Genomic DNA, 27,464 nt, shown 5'->3' on the forward strand with positions numbered 1-27,464 from the left:
TCCGATGCCTGGAATGGTTAGTCCGCACCACCATTCAGTCGATGGTAAGAGGGGTCACGGCGTTTTTCAGAGGCTGAACATGGGAACTGGCCTGAAAGATGGCACCTCTGACAGTGGCACCTCTGACAGTGCAGCACCCCCTCAGTATTGTGCTGGGAGCGTCAGTCTCGATTATGTGCTCAAATCTCTGCAGTAGGGGCTTGCACCCAGAGTTTCCTGACTCAACGGGTGGGCTTTTCCGGCCGTGCTCACCCCGAAACCGGAAAATCCTACCCAAGGGCAACGGACCTCTGCATGGGCTGTCCCCCGCCCGCTACGATTCCCATGGTGAGACGGGACAATTCAGCCCAATGTTAGCATGCCATCCACTAAACCTTAACCATTACCAACACTGGAAGATCTAATGTCTGTACATCCTGTGTACATCCTGGGGCAACTTGCGATTGGTGAGAAGTTGATAGATTAATGGGTGTTTATAAACTTGTGGCTCATGATAGATGAAATCAATAGGAAATGGCTATCATAGATCATAGATTCCTAAGTGCAGAAGGAGGCCATTCAGCCCATTGAGTCTGCACCAACCACAATCCCACCCAGGCCCTGTCACCATAACCCCATGTATTTGCCCTAGCTAGTCCTCCTGACACGAAGGGATAATTTAGCATGGCCAATCCAGCGAACCAGCACATCTTTGGAGGAAACCGAAGCACCCGGAGGAATCCCATGCAGACATGGGGAGAATGTACAAACTCCACACAGACAGTGTCCCAAGCGGGGAATCAAACCTGGTTCCCTGGCGCTGTGAGGCAGCAGTGCTAACCACTGTGCCACCGTGCCGCCATCCTGTATATATATTTATGTAAAGCTTGATATCTGAAATTTTATAAACATGACTAATGTATACAAGATATGACATGATTAGGAAAAAGAGAGACAGGTTACAGAACCATCGTCGAATCATTTGTGAATTGGACATCATATTCCATTTGAAGCCTTATTAATTTGTTGAATGTAATTTGCTAGATTTTCTATGCTCTGGGCAGAATCGTGCCGTGGCATCAGGAGCTCCTGCTGCTAGGGTCAAAAGCAGGGCGAGAAACATAGAAAAACTACAGCACAAACAGGCCCTTCAGCCCCACAAGTTGTGCCGAACATATCCCTACCTTCTAGGCCTACCTATAACCCTCCATCCTATTAGGGAGTGGGGAGAGACTTGTCTTTTAGAGATGTAAATGCCTCTACTAATTCTCCCTTACCAGGTTGGGCTTCCTGCATTTGCACTACACAGGGCCAAGGAGACTGTGCGTAACTTGCTACTTGAAGTGGCATCTCTCCAAAAGAGCCAGTACAGGCGTAATGGACCAAATGGCCTCATGCTGTAATGGTGCGATTCTATGTTGTAGAGTCAGGAATCTGTATGTGACAGGCACTGATTCTCAGTCGCTGTGACTCCCGATTCATCATGAACACTGCTGGGATTTTTCACAAATTGAGGACTTATGCCAAGTTATCAGCAATTGAATTAATCAAGCTGTGAGCCTTGCTGGGACTGTTTAATTACTCTGTATCTTGCAGGCTCCCCTGTATGAACAGACCCAGCTGCCGCTTTGCAAAGCGTTCCCAGGCTGCACCGTTCTTCAAATTAACAAAGCTTCTCTGGATGGCTTTCTGGGTCGGCGCCAGCCCTGACGCAGTGGGTCGCTCCCTCACCTCGGAGTCAGAGGATGGTGCGTTTAAATCCCACTCCAGAGACCTGAGCACAAAAATCTTGGCTGACGCCCCCAGCATTAGTACTGAGGGAGCGCCACATTGTCAGAGGTGCTGTCTTTCAGACGAGAAGTTAAGACCCCCACGCGCCCTCTTGGTTGGGAGTAAAAGACCCCATGAATGCAGTGTCGAAGATCGGCAGCAGAGCTCTCTCCGGCCAGCATTGTTCCGCCTGTGTCAAGCTAACCCTTCAATTTGTCTCCATGGAATGTCTAGACAAAAACTTAAACATAATGTGGCCTTGCCCGTGTGTTTAAGTTGAATGGATATTTTAAATTCAGCGATATGTGCTGCTCTGAATCTTAAGTGCCTCTCAGCTTATTGGCAGACACTGAGTAATGCAGCAGCCAGCTTTTTATGCTTCTGTTTTGAAAAATTATACACTTTTTCTAAAAAAAAATCATTTTCATTTCAAGGTCAGGATTTTTAGCATTCCCTTTCTGCGAGGTTGAATTTGTTACGTTCAGAGGAAAGCAAGCTAAATGGAACAGATTAGCATCCCGGGTGGAGGAACAAGACATCACACTGGCTTTGAAAGAAGGAATGTGATAGATTAACAAATGGGATCCATGTACCAAGGGAATACTGTGGATTGGTGGGTTGGCTACTGAGAGCCATGGGTTGGAATTTTACGAGCACACCCACTGTGGAAATCTGGGCAGCGAGCGAGGGACGGAGCGTGGGAAGATCTGTTGACCTCGGGTGGGATTTTACGGTTTCGGGATGAGCGAGGCCATAAAATCCCACCCCATGGTCTTCCATTGGCTAAAACATTACTCTGTCACGCAGGAACCGCGGGGTCTCAGGAGTTTGCACATTCTCCCCGTGTCTGTGTGGGTTTCCTCCGGGTGCTCTGGTTTCCTCCCACAGTCACAAAGATGTGTGGGTGAGGTTGATTGGCCATGCTAAATTGACCTTAGTGTCAGGGGATTAGCACGGTAAATATGTCGGGTTACAGGGATAGGGCCTGGGTGGGATTGTGGTTGGTATAGACTCAATGGGCCAAATGGCCTCCTCCTGTACTGTAGGGATTCTATGATTGTATGATTCACCTGTGGACCAGGTTTGGTGACAGGCAGGAAAAGGCCTCAGTTCAGCCTCTTATCTACAGATCAGTAGCTCTGACATTGCATGGCCCAGCAACATTCCTTACAGCGCACTGCAGTGTTATCCATTGACTCTGTCTGCACTTCCCGCTGACTTAGCAATGCAGCCAGCACAATCAAGGACCCTATACACCCCGGACGCACTCTCTTCCACCTTTTTCTGTCTGGAAAAAGATACAAAAGTCTGAAAACACATACCAAATGACTCTAAAACAGCTTCTTCCCTGCTGCCATCAGACTTTTGAATGGACCTACCATATATTAAGCCGGTCTTTCTCGACACCCTATCTGTGACTGCAACACTAAATTCTGCACCCTCTTCTTTTCTTCTCCCCCATGTACTCTATGAACGGTATGCTTTGTATAGCACGCAAGAAACAATACTTTTCACTGTATCCCAATGCATGTGACAATATTAAATCAATTCAAATCAAATCAATAAGGGCAGCACGGTGGTTGGTACTGCTGCCTCACAGCACCAGGGACCCGGATTCGATTCCTGGCTTGGGCCACTGTCTGTGTGGAGTCTGCACGTTCTCCCCGTGTCTGCATGGGTTTCCTCCGGGTGCTCTGGTTTCCTCTCACAGTCTGAAAGATGCGCTGGTTAGGTGCATTGGCCGTGTGAAATTCTCCCTCAGTATCGGAACAGGCGCCGGAGTGTGGCGACTAGGGGATTTTCACAGTAACTTCATTGCAGTGTTAATGTAAGCCTACTTGTGACACTAATCAATAAAACTTTAGTTCAATTAATCTTTGCCCCCAGATTTATTTTTATTGTTGCCTTATTTTCCAGACACAGTCAAGACCAGCATTTATTGCCCACCCCGAGTTGCCCTTGTGCAGAAGGTGGCGTTGAGCTTCCTCCCTGAACCGCTGCAGCCCATGTGGGTTGCTGTAATAAATTGAGGGCAACTCAATATGACTCAAAGTAACTGTGGTTTTATCACCAATGATAAATAGTTATTCACAATAAAGGGTCAGATAGAATTAACGATGTGACTGTACAACACCCCTCCCTGGCTCCAACTGAGGATCCTCCCCGACCTGGGATACACGCCCTGACACCCAATTGGCTCAGCTTCTGACCTCCACACTCCATTGGGTCTGACCCGAATACGTGGCCCTCAGGGAACGCCCCCTTAAAGGGGCCATGCTAACACCATTGCCAACTGTGATTAAATGTGTTCTTGGATGTTTTATCACATGACTTGCCCCCACAGCTCTACAAAGATATGTAGAGGGACAGGTAGTATTGAGGAAGCAGGGGGACTGCAGAAGGACTTGGACAGGTTAGGAGAGTGGGCAAAGAAGTGGCAGATGGAATACAATGCGGAAAAGTGTGAGGTTATGCACTTTGGAAGGAGGAATGGCGGCATAGACCATTTTCTAAATGGGGAAATGCTCAGGAAATCAGAAGCACAAAGGGACTTGGGAGTCCTTGTTCAAGATTCTCTTCAGGCTAATGTGCAGGTTCAGTCAGCAGTTCGGAAGGCAAATGCAATGTTAGCATTCATGTTGAGAGGGTTAGAACACAAGATATACAGGAATATACTTCTGAGGCTGTATAAGGCTCTGGTCAGACTCCATTTGGAGTATTGTGAGCAGTTTTGGGCCCCACATCTAAGGAAGAATGTGCTGGCCTTGTAAAGGGTCCAGAGGAGATTCACAAGAATGATCCCTGGAATGAAGAGCTTGTCGTATGAGGAATGGTTGTGAACTCTGGGTCTGTACTTGTTGCAGTTTAGAAGGATGAGGGGGGATCTTATTGAAACTCACAGGATACTGCGAGGCCTGGATAGAGTGGACATGGAAGGATTTTTCCACTAATAGGAAAAACTAGAACCAGAGGGCACAACCTCAGGCTAAAGAGACGATCCTTTAAAACAGAGATGAGGAGGAATTTCTTCAGCCAGAGAGTGGTGAATCTGTGGAACTCTTTGCCACAGAAGGCTGTGGAGGCCAGGTCATTGAGTGTCTTTAGATAGAGACAGATAGGTTCTTGATTAATTAGGGGATCTGGGGTTATGGGGAAAAATTGAATTACTTATGGGGAAAAGGCAGGAGAATGGGGATGAGAAAACTATCAGCCATGATTGAATGGTGGAGCAGACTCAATGGGCCGAGTGGCCTAATTCTGCTCCTATGTCTTATGGTCTTATGTTTCTCCCAAAGCAAAAGGATTCATGAGCCAATTTATGATGCTTGAATGTCAGCCAAACAACGTTATTTTAGATATCAGGTATTTTTACATTGGGTAAAGAGAAATGTCCAAAGAAAATGAAGAAAAAAGATCAATCATTTTTGATGACCTGGTGATTTTTCTTCAGGGTTTCACACAGCATTTTCCTGGAGATTGACGTACAATTGCTGGAAACTCCATTCCAATCTGCTGGCATTGTTGGGTCTTCCCGCCATCTTTTTAAACTCACTGGCAAAAAAGAAGTGAAGAGGCAGGTCCCACGACATCATGCTGGGGGGGGGGGGCGGTTTCTGAATGAGCCCCCCACCCCCCCCCCACCCGCCAACAACTTGGGTTTCTAAAAGATTTGAGTGCCCTTTTTAAAGGAACTCCCACCCCCAGAAGGACCAGCCCCACCTCCTCCACCGGGACCTTGATTTGATTTTGAGTTGATTTATTTTTGTCACATGTATTAGCATACAGTGAAAAGTATTGTTTCTTGCACACTATACAGACAAAGCATACCATTCATAGAGAAAGAAATGCGAGAATGCAGAATGTATTGTTACAGTCATAGCTGGGGTGTAGAGAAAGATCAGCTTAGCGCGAGGTAGGTCCATTCAAAAGTCTGATGGCAGCAGGGAAGAAGCTTTTTCTTGAGTTGGTTGGTATGTGACCTCAGACTTTTGTATCTTTTCCCGAAGGAAGAAGGTGGAAGAGAGAATGTCCGGGGTGCGTGGGGTCCTTAATTATGCTGGCTGCTTTCCCGAGGCAGTGGGAAGTGTAGACAGAGTCAATGGATGGGAGGCTGGTTTGCATAATGGATTGGGCCACATTCACACCTTTTGTAGTTTCTTGCAGTCTTGGGCAGAGCAGGAGCCATACCAAGCTGTGATACAACCAGAAAGAATGCTTTCTATGGTGCATTTGTTAGAGTTGGTGAGAGTCGTAGCTGACATGCCAAATTTCCTTAGTCTTCTGAGGAAGTAGAGGCGTTGGTGGGCTTTCTTAACTATAGTGCTGGCATGTCGGCATGGGGGGAACCAGGACAGGTTGTTGGTGATCACCTAAAAACTTGAAACTCTCGACCATTTCCACTTCATCCCCAATGGTGTAGACAGGGGCATGTGCTCCACTATGCTTCCTGAAGTCGATGACAATTTCCTTCATTATGTTGACGTTGAGGGAGAGATTATTGTCACCGCACCAGTTCACCAGATTCTCTATCCCATTCCTGACCTCCCTCACAGAACCCCACACCCTACAAGGAACCCATCCCCCTACAGAACACCCCCCGCACCCCCCCCCAAACTGCCTCCTGGCACTGCCCCCCGGCAGTGCTGAGGTATTTGCCTGGGGGGGGGTTCAATGCCATGTGGCACAGAACTACATCATTGGATACCTGCCATGATTCATGTCAGCGTGCCCTCACACCAACATGAATGGACATTTTAACATATCAGGTGTTGATGCAAATAGGGATCCAGGGACAATCGATCGGAGAAATTCCGCCAGTCTAAAAGCCATTTTGGGACTCCTGTGTGATTCTTCACCCCCTCTGCCATTCCTGCCCCCCAACAACGGGAGTGGAAAATAACCCCACCCCCCCATCCTTCCACCCAAGTGAAGAAATGCTAGTATAATTCCAAGTTAGGAGGGTGCATGAGTGTGGAGGGGAATTTGCAAACAGTTTCTGTGAATCTGCTCTCTTTGTTCTTGTAGAAGGTGTGGGTTTGGAAGCTGCTATCGTAGGAGCCTTGGTGAGTCGCTGCACTGCATCTTGCAAATGGTACACACGGCTGCCACGGTAGTGGAGGGAGTGGATGCTTAAGGTGGTGGATTGGGCACTAATCGAGCGGGCTGCTTTATCCTGGATTTTGTCGCGCTTCTTGATTGTTGCTGGAGCTGCACTCACCCAGGCGTAGTACAAAACAACGACTCACCTCTCATTCAAATCACACACAGCAGGAGTATTAGGCGATCATTGATTACGAACCCAGGATTTGCCTGAAGTCTCTGAGAATTAAAGATTAGGCACCTGGACCCTGACGTGAGCAAAGCTTTGGAAAACTATTTGTGCGCATTTGTTTCATTTTTGTTTAAAGCAACAGTTCACCAGCTATTAAAAAAACATTAGATATTGGGAGTAAAAGACCGATTAACAGTCCGGTATCATCTAATCTGGTAAGAAGCGGTTTGTCCTCACACCTATGGGCTGAGAAAGGTGAGATGCTGTGAGGACAGTCAGGCCAGGCACTCAGTGATGGCTTCTACAGGATTGTGGGGCAGTTGGACCCTGAGATAAAGTCGGAAGTAACAGGACCAGGTGACCAAAAGCTTGGTTAAAGGGATAGGTTTGAAGGAGTTTCTTAAAGGAGGTGGCGAGGTTTAGAAAGGAAATTCCAGAGCCAGCTGAAGGCATGACCACCGAGGAACATAGGACTTCGGGGCAGGAGTAGACCATTCGACCCTTCAGGTCTGCTCTGCCATTCGATAAGATCACGGCTTTTCAGGTTGTGGTCCCAGCTCCACTTTCCTGACTACCGCACCCCCCCAAAACCCTTGAACCCCACGTCTATCTAAAATCTACCTAACCTTTGCCTCGAATAAATTCAATAACCTTGCCTCCACTTCCATCCAGAGGCTTTTTCCCAGGGTGGAAGAGTCAATTATAAGGAGGTACAGGTTTAAGAGGGAAAGTTTAAGGGAGATGTGCGGGGGAAGTTTTTCACGCAGAATGTGGTGGGTGCCTGGAACGCGCTGCCAGAGGAGGTGGTGGAAGCCGACACATTAGCATCATTTAAGAGGCATCTGGAAAGGTACATGAATAGTAAGGGAATAGAGGGATATGGACTGAGTAAGGGCAGAAGGTTCTTCTTAGTTTAGTTATGGCATCAATATTCAGGCTGAAGAGCCTGTTTCTGTGCTGTACTTTTCTTTATTATTTGTTCTTTGCTTTCTTGGAAGGGGAATTCCACAGACTCACAACCCTCTGAGATAAAACAAAATCTCCTCATCTCTATCTTAAAAGGGAGACATCTTATTCTTGAACTTTGACCTCTCACTCCAGTCTCTTCCTCCCAAGCAAAGGGAGTCAAGGATGAGAATTTTAGAACTGAGGTGTGACTGGACAATGTAGTAGGTCATTGAGAGCACACGGGCAAATACATGAATGCAAATTTCCACGCGAGTTAACACTCAGGAAGACATCCATTTGGAATTGCCTTTATTGATTTTAGCTCCTTGGGGTGTTAATTCCTGCTGTGCGTGTGAAACCTTTATCTGAAACAATAGCTGAGAGATGTATAGTCAACTGTAAATGAGGTGGAAGTCCCTTGGCTTTTCTGTGCTTCACTGAGAGGTTATAACAGCCTGGACTGACTGAGGGCTCTGTAGCTCTTCACACTCGACAGTAGAAAACTCAGGTGACTAGCTGGTAAAGATGAAGGGGTTCGATATAGTTTTTGTGAGCAAGATTATTGATTTGATTTGATTTTTGATTTGATTTATTATTGTCACATGTATTAGTATACAGTGAAAAGTGACATTCTTTGTTCCACCTTCTTCATTCGGAAAAAAGATACACAAGTCCGAAGTCACGTACCAACTGACTCAAAAACAGCTTCTTTCCTGCTGCCATCAGACTTTTGAATGGACATACCTTGTATTAAGTTGTTCTTTCTCTACATCCTAGCTATGACTGTAACACTACATTCTGCACCCTCTCCTTTCCGCGGCACGGTAGCACAGTGGTTAGCACTGCTGCTTCACAGCTCCAGGAACCTGGGTTCGATTCCCGGCTTAGGTCACTGTCAAGTTTGCACATTCTCCTTGTGTCTGCGTGGGTTTCCTCCGGGTGCTCTGGTTTCCTCCCACATTCCAAATATGTGCGGGTTAGGTTGATTGGCCATGCTTAAATTGCCCCTTAGTGTCCTGAGATGTGTAGGTTAGAGGGATTAGTGGGTAAATATAAATTGGGATATGGGGGTAGGGCCTGGGTGGGATTGTGGTCGGTGCAGACTCGATGGGCCGAATGGCCTCTTTCTGTACTGTAGGGATTCTATGTAGGGTATGCTTTGTCTGTATAGCGTGCAAGAAACAATACTTTTCACTGTATCCCAATAGTTAAAGTTTATTTATTAGTGTCACAAGTAGACTTACATTAACACTGCAATGAAGTTACTGTGAAAATCCTCTGGTCGCCACATTCCGGCACCTGTTCGGGTACACTGAGGGAGAATTTAGCATGCCCAATTCACCTAACCAGCACGTCTTTTGGACTGTGGGAGGAAACCAGAGCACCCGGAGGAAACAGAAGCTTCAACAACATCTGCTGTTCATTAGGAGAAAAATCAATCCAATTGGACGAGAAGAACCAACACTGAGGTAAGGAGAGCAGGGGGTGATAGTATGCTTGCAGAAAGTGATGGGAAAGTTTATGAAGTATGGATGCAGAGGATTTTAGGGAGGGAGTCCCAGAACCTGAGGCAAGGTTTCCTGGAGGTCCAATGCCAATTGTGATTTGAAGGGAGGGATCACATTACGTACAATATGCAACCTTTGCTGCGCACGCAGAAGCAGGCCATTCAGCCCAACTGCTCTGTGTCAGTTATGCTTGCTCGCTCAAGCCACTTCCCACCCTACTTCATATCACCTTGTCTGAAGGTCGACGTTGGAAGACCACAGTAGGTGACGTGAGAATCATAGAAACCTTACAATGCAAAAGGAAGCCATACGGCCCATCGAGTCTGCACCGACAACAATCCCACCTGGGCCTTATCCCTGTAATGCCACATATTTACCCCGCTAATCCCTCTAACCTAAGCATCCCAGGACACTAAGGCGCAATTTAGCTTGGCCAAAGCACATAGCCCGCACGTCTTTGGGCTGTGGGAGGAAACCAGAGAACCTGGAGGAAACCCACGCAGACACGGGGAGAACATGCAAACTCTGCACAGACAATGACCCGAGCTGGGAATTGGACCCAGGTGCCTGGAGCTGTGAAGCAGCAATGCTAACCACTGTGCTACCATGCTGCCTGTAAAACCAACACTGCCGCCACGTTGTCATGGAACTTGGTAGCTCCCCATTGGGGAATTGAATCCCGGTCTCTCACGTGACAGGCAGGGTAACTAACCGCTACAGTAACGAAGAAATGCAGGAGAAGGTGGCAGCGAAAGAGTTGAGTGAGGTTCTGGAGGGAGTCAAAGATGGGGATTTGAAAGGCAATCCTTGCTATGGACGAGGTGTGAGTTGTATAACTTATTGGATGCATGCCTGCACTTCCTAATGACAATATATTTTTTGAAATACTTCAAAACAATCACAGATTAGTGAAGCATTTTCTAGTGAGAGGGTTTGCCCTTGATGGATGGGAGGTGCCCAAGCACAACACAAGCCCATCTGTCCTCCCATTCACTATTTATTTTCTGCTCTCTCAGTTGAGATCTGATAAGTTATCCTGTAAGGCCTCAGCATCCCACGGCGATGTACATAGAAATATTTCATTAGATGCGCATCTGATTAATGAAGTACAATATTCATGAGCGCTGCCTGCCAAGGTGGAGTGGTGAGTGAGTTTAAGGTTTATTATAGACATTAATCGGGAGAGGAACACCTACAGTTTTCAAGGTTAATACAGAGTGAGGCGGGGTGATGTTTCCGGAATGTTTAATTAGAAGAGTTAGGTCTTCGGTCTTCGGCTTCTGATTGGATCAAGTAAATCTTTCCGGGGTCAATGACCTCAGAGTGTCTGAACGGTGGAACAAGGGAATGAGGATTGTTAATTGGAATAAATGATTGCAGGTTATTAATCGGATGGGGAATTAGGAAGGAGAAGCCCGGGATTCTTAATTGGAGGAGGTGGGACTGAATGAGATGAACTATATTGGGGGATGGAGTGGGGAGGAACACTCTAATTGGAGTCGATGGACTGGTGTCTTTATCTGGTGTCACTGGGCTGCGTATCTTGAATTGAAGTCAGTGGGCTGTGGATCCCTAATTACATCGGGGGCCCCAGACTTTAATTGCTCTCTGTGTGTCCGAGGTCTCTAATTGGAATAGATATTCAGGGTCTTTAATTGAAGTAGGTGAACGGCACTTGTTAATTGGAGTGGGTGGGCAAACGGTTGCTAAGCAACAGATGATCCTCAACCCAACTGCAACCTGACCTCGGGAAGCGCCTCCTCCACACCGTTGCTTTCCTCCAACCAAGTTGACTGGGTAACTGGAAGGGTTAAATCTTCGCTGTGCCTCCTTTGTAAATCTGTTTCTCAGTCTGCCAGCTGTAGACGCACACAGCAGACAGGGTGACTGTTGATTAATTGGATTAAAAATTGATATAGAGATTTGGCACAACATCAGCAAAGGATCACTGGAACTCATTGAATAGGCGGAAATAAAGATCCTGTTAACATGCTGTATCATTCCATCTAACCACACTTCAATAATTGGACATCTTGGACCACAAACCCACAGCTATTAACTCTCTGTTGCTTTATCATAGAATCATAGAATCCCCTCAGTAGAATTTCCGCTGCCTCAGCAAAACAGCCAGCATAATTAAGGACCCCACACACCCTGGACATTCTCTCTTCCACCTTCTTCCGTCGGGAAAAAGATACAAAAGTCTGAGGTCACGTACCAACCGACTCAAGAACAGCTTCTTCCCTGCTGCCGTCAGACTTTTGAATGGACCTACTTTGCACTAAGTTGATCTTTCTCTACACCCTAGCTATGACTGTAACATTACATTCTCCACTCTCTCCTTTCCTTCTCCATGAACAGTATGCTTTGTCTATATAGCGCGCAAGAAATAATACTTTTCACCGTATACTAATACATGTGACAATAATAAATCAAATCAAATCAGTGCAGAAGAGGCCATTTGGCCCATTGAGACTGCACCGAGACTCTGACAGAGTATCTTACCCAGGCCTTGCCCCTTGCGCTATCATCCCACACATTGACCATGGCTAATCCACCTAACCTACACATCTTGGGCCACTAAGGGACAATTTCCCATGGCCAATCCAGTTAACCTGCACGTCTTTGGACTGTGGGAGGAAACTGGAGCACCCGGAGGAAACCCACACAGACACAGGGAGAACATGCAAACTCCACACAGACAGTGACCCAAGGCCAGAATCGAATCCGGGTTCCTGGCACTGTGAGGCAGCAGTGTTAACCATTGTGCCACTGTGCCGCCCAGTAGCTCAAAATTATCTGTTGTCAACCACAGATGCCTCCTGTTATAGGAGCGAATAAAACTAGGGGACATAGTTAAAAAATAAGAGGTCTCCCCTTTAATACAGAGATGAGAAAACCATTTTCTCCCAAAGGGTCAGCCGTTGGTGTGTCAAATTCTCGTCCCCTAGAAAATGGTGGAAACTGGGTAATTTGAATTCATCCGGAGTTAGGCACACATTTTTGTTCGGCAAATTAGTCTAGGGTTATGATGGGGGAGGGGGGGGGGCAAACAGGAATGTGGGGCATGATTTTCCCAGCCCGTTGCGCTGCTCGTGTAGCATAGCGGGCTGGGAAATGTCTAAATGGCTGGGAGCGGCCAAAAATGGGAAGCACGACCAGCTAGGGAACAGTGCGAGACTGATTACAATATGGAAATACAGCTTTGCATCTATTTAGTGAGCCCGGGGTGCAATTGTTCTGGCTCGCTAATGTTTCTGACCCCGCCAGTGGAGGTTCTCACAAGCGGGGGTCATGTATGGTTCTCAGAAATGTGGACCAGGCGTGATGGCCTAGCTGGTGGGACCAGAGGCCATTGAGGCCCCCCGGGAGGTCAGGGGCAAGGGTGGGGTGCTCCTGGCTGGCACTGACCACTGGGATACTGGCAGTGCATGCCTGGCACCCTGGCACTGCCCACCGGACACTCTGGCACTGCCATCCTGGCACACTGGCACTACCCACTGGGCACCTTGGCACTTCCCAATGGGCACTGGGCAGTGCCAAAGGAACATGGCATGAGGGAAGGGGCTTGGAGCTCCGAAAGCTTGTGTGGCTTTTGCTACCAAATCAACCTGTTGGACTTTAACCTGGTGTTGTTAAACTTCTTACTGTGGTTACCCCAGTCCAACGCCGGCATCTCCACATCATGAGGAATTGGAGCCAGTCAAGGGCAGAGTCAGATCAGGGCAGAGCCAGATCAGTGCGGGGAGGAGGGAGGTGGCAGGGGACGGATAGAGAGAACCCTGCATGGAAAGTGGGGGCTAGTGGTGGGGCTGGTGCTCGGAGGCCAAGTCCAGCCATCAGGAGGCTGGCCATCAGGGGGGGCGGGGCGGAGAGCTGGGGCCTGCTATTGGGAGGAGGGATCGGGGCCAGTGATCGGGGGAGAGGTCGGCCCTGTTGACGTCAGAGGGGGGTCAGCTCTGGTCCGGCAAGCGGTGGGGAGCTGGGGAGGCGCATGTCAACTGATCTCCCAGTATACTGGGAGATCGGCGCATGTGCACTGGCCCCCTCAGTAGTCTGAAGCCGGCCTCTCGGGCGGGATTAGACCCCACCCCCACTTCACTCCCAGACTGACATAAATCCCCTGATGGACTCTGCTGGAAATTCACTAAACTAAGCTCGCCCAGAAAATGGGTGGGAAATACTTGATGGGCCAAATGGCCTCCTGCTGCTGCCTATATGGAGTATTTGAGGTGTTTTTTTTAGCAGATACCTTTAAGGGTAGCTGCAAAAACACATGTGGGGGAAAGGAATAGATAGATCTGCTGACAGGGTGGGATGAAGAGGTGTGAGGTGTCATGTGGAGCATAAACACCGGCTTATTTCTGTGCTGTATCTTCTACATTACTCCACATTATAATCTGCAGTGCCAATAACACAGGGCTGTTTCTCTCAGCTATTTTTGATTTGATTTCTTTGCCTTGGAGGATTACTGAGGCAAATTAGTTCCAACGAGCTTCGAGTGCTCTCTGTCATTCATTCACCCTTTTGTGAGGTTTTGCAAAGTGCTTTGATAAAGAACAGTCGCTGTCACAAAGATTGAGTATGTTTCTCGTTTTCTGCGTCATGCTGACACCGTGTTGTTCTTGTCAGCTTGTCTCAGAGAGGTAAGTCTGAAGGAGTGTGCTAAAGAAGGGTAGAGAGGTTGAGAGGTGTGGGGAGGGTATTCCAGCACTTGGGGCCAAAGCAACTGAAGGCACGGCCACCGTAGAAATCATAGAAACCCTACAGTGCAGAAGGAGGCCATTCAGCCCATTGATTCTACACCGACAACAATCCCACCCAGGCCCTATCCCTGTAACACCACATATTTACCCAGCTAATCCCTCTAACCTACGCATCCCGGGACACTAAAGCGCAATTTAGCATAGTCAATCAACGTAACCCGCGCGTCTTTCAGACTGTGGGAGGAAACCGGAGCACCCGGAGGAAACCCACGCAGACACGGGGAGAACGTGCAAACTCCACACAGACAGTGACCCAGGTTGGAGCAATTAAAATCGGGGGGGGAGGCCAGAATTGTGTAGATATTTTGGAGGGTTGTAGGTTTGAAGATAGGAATGGAGTGAGGCGATGGGGGGATTTGAACACCAGGGAAGTATTGGAATGACTGGATTTAGTGGTTGAGGCATTGAGGAGGGCTGAAGGACAAATTCAGTGTGGTCCCTGGACCTTCCCCAGCGCACATGACACTGACCACTTTGTGTCTGTTATTGAACACTATTGAATTAAAGCCCTTTAGTGTTTTCATGAGGGATCAGTAATAACTGCAGCCTTGCCAGTATTGTACACATACTAGTCATGGCTCAGTTGGTAGCACTCTCAACTCTGAGAAAGAAGTTTGTGGGTTTCACTCCCACTTGACAAACTTAGACCCATTGAAAAGTTACAGCACAGAAGGAGGCCATTCGGCCCATCTTGTCCACTTCAGCCCGAGACATCCTTTCTAATCCCACCTCCCTGCACCTGATCCCTAGCCCTGTAGTTTACAGCACTTAATGTACAGGTCCAGGTACTTTTTAAAAGAGTTTAGGGTCTCTGCCTCCACCACCAACTCGGGCAGTGAATTCCAGACACCCACCACCCTTTGTGTAAAAAAAGTTCTTCCCCATGAATCTATGTGCCCTGGTTCCAGAATTTTACACCAAGGGAAACAATTTTATCCTGTCCACTCTATCTCTTCCCCTCATAATTTTGTACACCTCTGCCAAGTCATCCTTCAGCCTTCTTTGTTCCAAGGAAAATAACCCCAACCTCCTCCTTGAGCACCAATGTCTCGCTTGGCACCCCCAGCACTGATGGAGCTCTGCACTCTCAGAGGTGCTGTCTTTCTGATGTTACAGGGATGTAACAGATACCAGGCTACTTTTTCAAAGAGGACAAAGGGAGTGATCCTCAGTACCCTGGAGAGTGTTTATCTCTCAACCAGCATTGTTAAGAAAAAGTAATATAATGGGGGCGATTCTCGGGGAGATTTCAGCGGGATTAGCGGGATTAGCGCGATCTGTCGTGGGCATCCGGCCCTGCGCGTCTCTCCCAGCACCAGATTTCTGGCATCGCAGCTCCAAGGCGGAAATAGGTGTGGAGCTGTATTACGCATTCAGGGACTCTTAAATATTATTTAAATGTGATTAGCGGGCCCTGGACTGAAATCACTGGGCCCCCTAGCCTCTCACACTCCACTGGTTTACTGTAGCTCCCCACTTTTGGGGAGCTAGCAGTTCTAGAACATAGAACATAGAACATTACAGCGCAGTACAGGCCCTTCGGCCCTCGATGTTGCGCCGACCAGTGGAACCAATCTAAAGCTCCTCTAATCTACACTATTCCAATATCATTCATATGTTTATCCAATAATCATTTGAATGCTCTTAATGCCCGCTGGAGTGAAGTGGGGGGCATTCGGGGCCCCCCCAGAGGTCAGGCAGCGGGAGGGTGGTGCCCCCTGGGCATGAGCACCCTGGCACTACCCGAGTATCAAAGTGCCAGTGCCCGGGGGGGCACCTTGGCACAGCCCAACAGCCATGGGGCAGGGCATATGGGGGACGGGACCAAGGGAGACGGGGCCTGATGGGCCAGAGCCTAGGGGGCGAGTGGTGGGGATAGGGGGCCCCACTGCCACCCTGCAGTTGGGATCTGTGGGGCAAGATGGGACGGGCTGGGTGGGTGAGGTAAGCCATGCGGTGGTGGGGGAGGGAGGGGAGCGGAGAGCCAGCGTTGCGGGGGTTGTGGGGCTGGCCAGCGATCAAGCCAGCCAGCAATCGGGAGGTCGTCAGTGCAGGGCCACTACGCACGTGCCATCTCAGCACTGACTGATCAGAGTGAGTGCACATCTGGAGTAATGTGTACTGTACTGGTCACCTTGTTTAAGGAAGGATGTAGGGTGCATTTGTAGGAGTTCAGAGAAAATTTACTGGACCAATAGCTGAATTGGGCGGGTTGTTTTATGAGGCAAGATTGGAAAGGCTAGGCTTTTATCTGCTGGAGTTTAGAAGAGTAGGAGGTAACTTTATTCAAACATAAAAGATCCTGAGGGATTATTGACAGCGTGGATGTGGAGAGGATGTTTTCTCTTGTGGGAGAATCTAGAACTAAGGGTCATGGTTTAGAAATAAGGGGTCACACATTTAAGACAGATATTAGGAGAATTTTTAGGGTGGTTAGTCTTTGGAACTCTCTTCCTGACAAAGCAACGGAAGCAGAATCTTGGAATGTCATTAAGGTGGAGATAGATAAACAAGGGGTGAAAGGTTATTGGGGGTAGGTGGGAATGTGGGATTGAGGTTACAATAAGGTCAACCATGATTTTACTGAATGGTGGAGCAGGTTGGAGGGGCCGAGTGGCCTACTCCTGATTTGTATGTTCATAGGTTCTTAACATATCTGAACATCAGCTGTTTTTAGGAGCTTACTGTGTGTATGTAGACAGCTGCATTCCGACATTACAACAGTGACTACACTGAACTACACAGTACTGAACTGCTAATCCAAGGCCTGGGCTAAGAATGCAGCAAAGGTGAGTTCAGACGTCGCTCTTGCAACTTGAGAATTTGAATCCTGGTCAAAATTTTTACTTTAAATCTGGAAATAAAAATCTGGTATCTGAAAAAGTGATCACGAGGGTGTCAGATTGTGAAGTGACTGCAGCCCCAGAATAATATAGTTTCTTTTTTAAAATTCATTCGTGGGACACGGGCGTCACTGGCTGGTCAGCATTTATTGCCCATCCCTAGTTGTCCGAGGGCAGTTGAGAGTCAACCACATTGCTGTGACTCTGGAGTCACATATATATACCAGGCTGGGTAAGGACAGCAGATTTCCTTCCCTAAAGGACATTAGTGAACCGGGTGGGCTTTTCCGACAATCGGCAATGATTTCATGGTCATCAGTAGATTCTTAATTCCAGATATCTTTTATTGATTTCAAATTCCACCATCTGCCGTGGCGGGATTCGAACTTGAGTCCCCAAAACATTAGCTGAGTTTCTGGATTAATAGTCAAGTGATAATACCACTAGGCCATCGCCTCCACTAGACAGCCTCTGAAATGGCCCTCGCAAGCCAGTTGATTGCAGCGAACGGGCTGCACAGTGGCCCGTGAGGAACCACTCCCATCTCTATCACCCTCTCAGGGCAACTAGAGAATGGGCAGTAAGTGCCAGCCTTGCCAGGGGATGCCCACTTCCTGAGAATAAATCAAAACATTAAAGATTAAAGAAATAACGTGGGTCAGGAAGCTTTTGAGAATTTCTTATATGATGACTTCAATTTTATACTTCTGATATTTTACGCATTTTTCACTCAGCTCGGGAGAAATGCCTGCTGAGAAAAACATGTTTGCTCATTATATTTACTGAGCCCGATACCTGGCTGTTTGGTTATTAAAAATAATTAAAATACAATGTGTGTGCGTGTGTGTGTGTCTGATAAGCATTGGAGACACGCATGGTCAGGCAAATCTAACACTGTGCCTCAGGAACCTGGGCAGAAAACTGAGTCAACAGTTTACTCCTCAGGGTAATCACAACTATTGGTTTCTGAGCTCAACTGCAATTTGTTCTGAATCAGCAGCATCAGGCTGGCTGGAAGGAGATTTTAATTATGGAAGTTGACTATTTTTTACAGAATTCAATAAAAAGCCAATGCGAGCACAGTGAGAGTTTTACTCCGAATCTAACTCAAGTTTGAAAATTCAGTTGTTTCAAGAGTTTACTGCCCTCTCTAATATCCTAAATAAATTCTAACATTGGTAAAAGGCTCCCCTGTGATGCCGTGCACGGTAAGGATCTCACTCGAGATGAAAATGTATGATGCATTTTGATACAGAGTAAAACTCCCTCTACACTGTCCCCATCAAACACTCCCAGGACAGGTACAGCACGGGGTTAGATACAGAGTAAAGCTTCCTCTACCCTGTCCCCATCAAACACTCCCAGGACAGGTACAGCACAGGGTTAGATACAGAGTAAAGCTCCCTCTACACTGTCCCCATCAAACACTCCTAGGACAGGTACAGCGCGGGGTTAGATACAGAGTAAAGCTTCCTCTACCCTGTCCCCATCAAACACTCCCAGGACAGGTACAGCCCGGGGTTAGATACAGAGTAAAGCTTCCTCTACCCTGTCCCCATCAAACACTCCCAGGACAGGTACAGCACAGGGTTAGATACAGAGTAAAGCTCCCTCTACACTGTCCCCATCAAACATGCCCAAGACAGGTACAGCATGGGGTTAGATACAGAGTAAAGCTCCCTCTACACTGTCCCAATCAAACACTCCCAAGACAGGTGCAGCACAGGGTTAGATACAGAGTAAAGCTTCCTCTACACTGTCCCCATCAAACATTCCCAGAACAGGTACAGCACGGGGTTAGATACAGAGTAAAGCTCCCTCTACATTGTCCCCATCAAACACTCCCAGGACAGATACAGCACGGGTTAGACACAGAGTAAAGCTCTCTCTATAAGGGCAGGTACAGCAGTTAAAATTGACAATTTTCACTGAATATTGGAGACTTTTGAGAAATTTATTCCCCGCAAATCAGCATCCAAAATCTTGGATCCTCAGGTAATGAGAATAGAATTTGATTTATTTAGCCTCCATTAATCAGTGACACCTCATCATAGGCTCCATTCAGCACAAGTATCTTTTATTCCTCACCCTTGCTTCATTATTTCTATGATCATTAAGGGGCAGTGTCACAGGAAATCTGCATGCAATGTGTGACACTGCAACCTGTAAGTGCATGACCTCGGTGCGTTTATCTGGAATGATGTGAATGGGGACAGTGACTGGGTTTGTTTCGATAGAAGTCGGTGTGTTACCTTTTTAATTGCTTTTCTTTGCATTTTTCAATTTTGTTTTGAGTTCAATGCCTTTTTTAACCTGATGGGTTTGACTCCAATTTCCATCCATTAGGGCCTCTGGTGTCGGCTGTGTGTCCTGAGATCAGTGTTTCTCTTTCCTATTGATCCTGGTTACAACAATCAATTGGCAGGGAGTAAGTACCCTTTCAATGGTGGGGGGGAGGGTTCACCCACCCAGGGAGACAACCTGCTGGGCTCCGGTTACACGATGTGGAGATGCCGGCGTTGGACTGGGGTAAGCACAGTAAGAAGTCTCACAACACCAGGTTAAAGTCCAACAGGTTTATTTGGTAGCAAATACCATAAGCTTTCGGAGCACTGCTCCTTCATCAGATGGAGTGGTCTCTGTTCTCAAACAGGGCACAGACACAGACACAGGCACAGACACAGACTGTTCTCTTCCTGTGGGGCAGCACTTCAGCAGTCATGGGCATTCAGCCTTGGATCTTCAGGTAAGCGTTCTCCAAGGCGGCCTTCACGACACACGACAGCGCAGAGTCGCTGAGCAGAAACTGATAGCCAAGTTTCGCACACATGAGGACGGTCTAAACCGGGATGTTGGATTTATGTCACATTATCAGTAACCCCCACAGCTTGACTCCTGGACTTGCACAATTTCACAAGCTGTACTGTCTGGAGACAATACACATCTCTTTAACCTGTGTTGAATGCTCCCTCCACCCACATTGTCTGTGCATTTAAGACCTGGCTGGCTGTAGAGATTTGCATTCTAATCAGTATTCTGTAATTTGATTTCTGTGTCTGTGCCCTGTTTGAGAACAGAGACCACTCCATCTGACGAAGGAGCTGTGCTCCGAAAGCTTATGGTATTTGCTACCAAATAAACCTGTTGGACTTTAACCTGGTGTTGTGAGACTTCTTACTCCGGTTACACAGCAGATCAGCTGGTAAATAACCCGGAGGAGTGAATCATCTCTGCTTTCAGTGTCAAGTCTGTGGAGTTGATGGAACATCTTTACAACTTGATTGAATGGTATATACAGCACAGAAACAGGCCATTCGGCCCAACTGGCCTCTATGCCAAATAAGCCTCCCATGGTACACAAGCATGGGGCAAAGCAAATGGGTCATTGGTCCTATTGGCATGTCCCATTTCTGAGACACTTCACCCCTGCGATTAGGAATGGAGAGACCTCTGCAAGGCCTCAGGTTCTCTGTTATCATACCAGAAAGTCAAAGGCCAGCTTCCTCACATGCAGCAGAGTTCAAATCCTTTCATTCGCTCACTTTCCTGTGTCCTTTCCCTTGCGTTTCTTTCTTATATTTTTTTCCTGTGTGGGTGAAGCTGCCGGCTTCATCATCGTCGTTGCAAAGTTTCCATCAGAAACCATGGGCAGAATTTTACACCCTCGCTCAGGCGAGGCTCATAAAATCCTGCCCGAGGCCAACGGAGAATTCCATTCTGCGAGCCTTGCCCACCCCACCCTAATTCCAGCCCTTGAATGCGGCCTACCTCTAAGACAGTTATTTTCCAAGAGTATTCACATCAGGAGAGGCTTTTGCTTGCTGCTGGAAGCTCCCCCGTCTCCTGCTCTGTGCTTCAGAAGATACCTTGTACCAGGCAAAGTTCAATAACTCAGCACGTGTTTCTGGCGAGCGTATACATCACAGAAGCAAACTAACATCACAACTCTGTGAAGAAGAGTCCAAGGGAAGGAAAGAAGGAGGAACGGTGAAAGAAAGAGCCCTAAAGTACTTTACAGCCAATAAAGCCTTTTGGAAGCGTAGCCACCAATATAAACTGCAGCCAAGTTAGATATAGCAAACTTCCACAGACAACAGTGAGCAAACAACAAAATCTTCTCGTGGTGGTGGAGGGATAAACATTGACTTGCACACTGAGGGAAAACTCCCCTGCATTTCTTCAAACTGGAGGAGGTGGTGGGAGCAGGTATGACAGCGGCATTTAGGGGGCATCGAGACAAGTACATGAATAGGATGAGGATGGAAGGATACGGACTCCATTTTAGTTTAGGCAGGCATCATGATCGGCACAGGCTTGGAGGACGAAAGATCCTGTTCCTGTGCTGTACTGTTCTTTGTTCTTTGGATCACCAAAGGTTTGAGGATCACTCTCCACAGAAGAAAAAGGAAAGATACTGGGTGGGATTCTCCGGTTGCACTCCCCCCAAAACTGGAGAATGCCACCCAAGGTCAATGGACCTTTGCGTGGTCCATCCCCACCCTCCCCCAATCCCCCCAGCTACGATTCCAGTGGCGGGCGAGATGGGGGAATTCCCCCCCCCGTTGAGTTTGCGGTATGATATTTCTGCAATATGTCAAAGACCACACTATCTCCTGAATAAACTGTCTAGTCACACAGGGTAATTGTTAGTTGTCACCTGTAAGTATTTTGCTTGATACTTATGTGACCCTAGGTCACCTGACTTGAGATCTTTCTTCAACGCATGTCACCTAAGGTCAAGGTGGCTGTTGAAACAATCATGGATTACTAAGATATTTGTTGAATGCTGGTTTAGACTGAGTGTGCTGCCGACTGAGCGAGGCATTTCAGGGTTAACTGCTGGCTTTTACACCTAGAGGACTGGGATACAAGGTGGAACAGATGTGCTACAGCTGTGCAGAGCCCTGGTTAGATCACACCAGTGTTCAATACTGGGCACCAGTTCTTATGAAGAATAGATTGGCCTTGGAGGGAACACAGCATAGATTTACCAGAATGGCACATGGGCCAGAATTTCCTGCCCTACCCCCGCCACCGAATCAGAGCGGGCGAGGGATGGACAGTGGAAATGTCCTTTGACCTCAGGCGGGATGTTACGGTTTCAGGATGAGCAAGACTGTAAAATCCTCTCTCCATTCACGGATGATGCTCCAGGAGGGCATTGGTGGACATGTGCTGGTCTATGGTTATGCTTGACTCTGTTATATTGATGGCCTCCAGTTCTGCTCTTCCCCACAAGAGGAAACATTCTCTCTGCATCCACTCTATTAAAACCTTTCATCATTTTAAAGACCTTTATTAGATCACGTCTCAGTCTTCTTTCAAAAGAGAGCCAGCCACTTCATTCACTCCTGATATATAAACCCACACATTTCTGGTATCATATTTGCAAACCTTCTCTGCAGCTTCTCCAGTTTTTCCATATATAGAGACGGATCTGCAAGCAGCGCTTTACATGCGGTCGCTACATAATAAGCATAACTTCCCTACTTTTCAGTTCTATCCATCTGGAAATAAAACCTCATGCTTGGTTTGCTTTTTATGGCTTTGATACCATATAGTGCACCCATCCTGAGGTCACATACCAACCGACTCAAGAACAGCTTCTTCCCTGCTACCATCAGATTTTTGAATGGACCTACCTCGCACTAAGTTGATCTTTCTCTACACCCTAGCTATGACTGTAACACTACACTCTGCACTCTCTCTTTTCCTTCTCTATGAACGGTATGCTTTGTCTGTATAGCGCGCAAGAAACAATACTTTTCACTGTATCCCAATACATGTGACAATAATAAATCAAATCAAATCAAATCATTAGTGATTAGCATATGGGCACTCTGAGATCCCTTTGTGTCACTGCCCCACTGAGACTCATACTTTCCAAGTAATAAGTGAACTCCCCATTCAAGCTACCAAATATACTATCTCAGATTTATGTGGAACCTCCGAGGTCATTTATTTGCCCATTCTGCCAATTTATCAATGTCTTCCTGTCATTTGTCGCAGCCCTTCTCTGAGTTGACTATTCCCCGCTTTAGTGTCTTCTGCAAACTTAAGAATTGTGTTTCTTTTTATCCAAATCCAAACTGTTAATGTTATGATCAGCAGTGGTTCCAGCACTGATCCTTATGAACATCATTTCCCACCGTCAGCCATTCTTTATCCCACTCTCTGCTGACTGCCTTCAAGACATTGTCAAGACAAGCCAGCAGTCTAATCTTCTGCCTGTCCCCAGACTCATTCCCTGATTGTATTCATTTGTCTATTAGAACCATAGCATCCCGACAGTGCAGGAGGAGGCCATCCAGCTCATCGAGCCTTTACCAACAACAATCCCACCCAGGCCCTATCCCCATAACCCCACATATTTACCCTGCTAATCCCCCGACACTAACAGGCAATTTAGCATGGCCAATCCACCTGACCCGTATATTTTTGAAAAGGAGAGGAAACCGGATGTTTTGCCGGATCGGTAACAGGTTCGTGGAGGTGGTCTGAGAGAAAGAATTCACACTACACCAGTATTGCTAGAATAAAATGTGTCTCTTTATTCCCCACAATACATGGACAAGTTCTACAAGTATCATTCAATGGGCTAAGCCTTATATAGTTTAACTACCCTGACACGTGGACTGGAGAGCCGTCAGTCCAGGTAGAGTGGCTTACCTCCCTCCGGGCGTCCGTACGTAACCCACGGCAGACTCTGCTGTAGTAGGGACTTTCCCGCATATTTATAGAGAAAAGCCTCTCTTTGTTCTGGACATCTGAATATGAGTATTCGGCCCAGTACGTGATGTTTAGAGCAGTCTTGTGCAATACAAGTTCTATTGTTCGCAGCTCAAGAAAACAAGTTTAATGGTTAATCATTCACGCTATGTCTTGGGCACGGATCTAATTTAATTATGTTTTGACATGGTTATCCTTCCATGTGGACAGGCTGTCTCCATTGTCCGTAGCAGTTGTCAGCATACGAGATTTTGCTGACAGGGTTGAAATCAGGACATTAACTCTTTATTCTCCTAACATTCCACCTGTTGGACCGATTTCAATCACCATTTACCTCAACGCAGTGTGATACAGGGTGCTTTCCAAACCCTGTTTCACACGCCTGACATATACACAGGTAAGTACATTACAACAAGTTAAAACAGCAACAATCACAAATATCAATATCAGAGGAGGCAAAACATATCGCCGGGCCGTTTGTGATATCCCGGTTAGCAAGTCCCACCAATGATGGGCTGATTCATTCTCTATCATTCGCGCAGCATGTACTACCTGTTCTCCGGCTATAAAGGTAGAGACCATGACACGGGACACGTTAGACTTATGAGGGTCAATTATATGTTTTAGCTCCGTCGACTGATTCAATGCGCATTTGAACCTGTCGAGAGAGACTCGCCATGGCATATGGAGAACTTTCCACTGAGCCGTACTCAAGCGAGATTCAGTGCTATAATTAGTCAATTTGTAAGTCTTGTTTGCCCAATGCCAAATGTACACCCCCTTCAAACACCCAGAGAACGGTATCTGCGGCAATAATGGGTGGCGGTGTATGGTGGCCACACATACAGCGTGGGGCCCAATCTGCCACAAGATATCTCGTGGTTTCTCTACTCGCCACTCACATAATGCCGTGTCATCAGTTAAACATGGATCGCGATATCTTGTCATAGTTAAACATGCCAATCCTCTGTCAGTGTCTTCACATGTTGACAAATCATAAGTCCAATTGTTTTTAGGACTAAACCAGTTACCATTAGTTCTCAGAAAGTAAAACCCATGCAGGGTAATTACAGGCAGTACATGGTATTTACATACAGATATTACATCTGCCACATTCATCAAGGTGTAATGTCCAGTACATGCTGTTTTGTTACAAACAGTTTTATCTGAGCGGGCTTGCACCCACAAAGTGTCCGATATGTTCCAGAGTTCTCGCAGTTCATGAGAGTTACCCGTAGTAACTATTCGGATAAACCTCTCTTGTTGCACTCGCATGTGCACTCCTTGGATGTTGCAGATAGTCATATTAAGTGCCGCCGTGATGTTATGCATAAGTTCCTGTGTCGCATTCCACATTCGCTTCTCCCAGTCCAGAGTTCGTAGCAGAATCCGTGCTGTTTCCACTTGCGTTTTCACAACCGTGGGCATCCATATTCCGACAGTATGGAGCCCGTGTGATGTCGAATATCCAGTGTCCGATAACATAGTTCTGGTAACTTCATTGTCAGCCGCATTAGAGATACCTAGTACTGTACCAGTCCCACCCAACAGCGTATCATACCATGCTCGCCGCCTGCGGGCGCCAGAACAGGTAGGTAGCGAGGGCAGAATGACAGTCCAGTGTACCTCAGTGTGCGTGAGCTGATTCGCCATCTTTCGACAAGTATGTAGGACTGGGGCGAATTGTGTTTGTTCTATTATAGGCTTGTTTGGTAGGAACATTATTGCATATAGGAATGTATTGCGGCCTTTTATTTCTGTACTGTTCTGGAACCATACCAATCGAGGCCTCTCACCTGTCACAGTAATATTCCAGGTGGTGCCATTTTCCTTACTGGACATACAGGTTCTATTCCTTCTTGTTTGTATCTGGCAAAGTGGAGCTCCTGCCGTTATGGTAACCGTACAATTCATAGCAGTTGTGGGGAGAGCTTTGTTGTTGTCCAAGCATTTTTCACAACGATATAGCTTACACACACTCGTTATATTCGCGATTCCGCACATTCGATTCGCGCCACAAGTGAACTCCCCTTGAGTTCTATTATGGGTGGAGTTCTTCCATGCGAGGCGAAAACCGCCAAGCTTTTCGGTCAATTGATGACCAGGGGTCCCCTCAACCCATATCCATGAGATCAAGAGTATTCCTGCTATCAGTATCAACGTCAATCGTTCCATGCTTTTTAATCCTGTAAAAGAGATCAATCTTCAAGACATAGTTAGTCTTCTCGTAGATAACATTTCTTAGCAGGGACATTAACCCATTTGGGCTCACCAGGGTACATTACCGTTACGGTTCCATCACTGCCTTGAGCAATGATTTCAGCAGCTCTGGGTGGGCCAGTTTCCTGTTTCACCCAGACTTTAGCTCCAGGTTTATCTGTTGAGCCAAAACCACCAGTTCCTCTTTCAGTCACCACCTGTGGGATACCAACTTCAACGGCCGGTGCCATCTCACAGGGTTTAATCACCAGTTGGGCGATTTTATCATTTGCAGTCACAGTATAGGGATCAGGTTTAATATTACACAGAACCACCCCAATTTCTCCTTGATAATCTGAATCAATGACTCCTGCCATAACAGTTATCCCCTTCAGGGACAATCCAGAACGGGGAAGGGCACTGCAATCCCAATCCGGTTTTAATAACAGTAGGTGTATCTTGTGGCAGGGTCACTGTTTCTAAGGTTCTTAGATCTAAACCGGCCGAGCCAGGCGTGGCTCGCCGCGGTAATTCTGCTTTATCATCCAATTTCCACATTTTGATTGATTCTCCTTGTGGGGTCTCACATACATGGACCATTCGGTTCAAAGGCGTGACTCCCCCACCTAGCGGTCGATTATTAATTTGCTTCAATACTTGATTTAATTTCACCTTCCAATTAGACAAATCATCAGAAGTACTAGCCTTTCGCAATGAGGTTTTCAGTATTCCATTCATTCTTTCAATTAATCCTGCTGCTTGGGGATAGTACGGAATATGGTATATCCACTCCACATGATTGTCAGTGGCCCATTGTCGGACCAGGTTTCCCGTAAAGTGGGAACCATTGTCACTATCACTCCAAATGTTTCCATCCCACGTATCGGGATTCCAGCCGCTCCCGTCCCCCAATCTAGCTACAAATGCTTTAATTTTCACCATTTCCAATTCTCTAGGTTTTTTACGCTTCTTCCTCCGATTTATTCTGGATACATAACCCACTGCCTGGCCAGCCAGGGTTTTAAGGGCTTCTAATTCTGTTTCTAACTTTATTATTTTTTGCTTTAACAACGAATTATTACATTCCTGTTCTCCCAATTGCTGTTTCAGTTTAAGAGCATTCTGCTCGGCTTCCTGTCGTTGTTTAAACTGATTCTTCCACGCTGTTGCACATACCCACAGTCTCCGCTGAATTCCCTCCACGGGGGTCTTCAGAGGGACGGGTATTTTTAACAGAGTAGATAATACTTCTCCGGGAGATCCATCTCGGGTCTCCTCTCCCCAGTTTTCAGCGCGACCCCCTCCATCTCGGAGGCACGCTGCAACCGGTCTCCACGATCCTTCCCATCCCAGAATGATCGCTTCCTCTCCCTTTTCCTCCTCCTGTAACTTCTTAGTTTTGCGAAACATCTTTCTCCAAGAACCCCCCACCGCCAATTATCACCGTATC

Source organism: Mustelus asterias, chromosome 17, assembly GCF_964213995.1.
Source record: "Mustelus asterias chromosome 17, sMusAst1.hap1.1, whole genome shotgun sequence".
In the NCBI taxonomy this organism is placed as follows: Eukaryota; Metazoa; Chordata; class Chondrichthyes; order Carcharhiniformes; family Triakidae; genus Mustelus; species Mustelus asterias.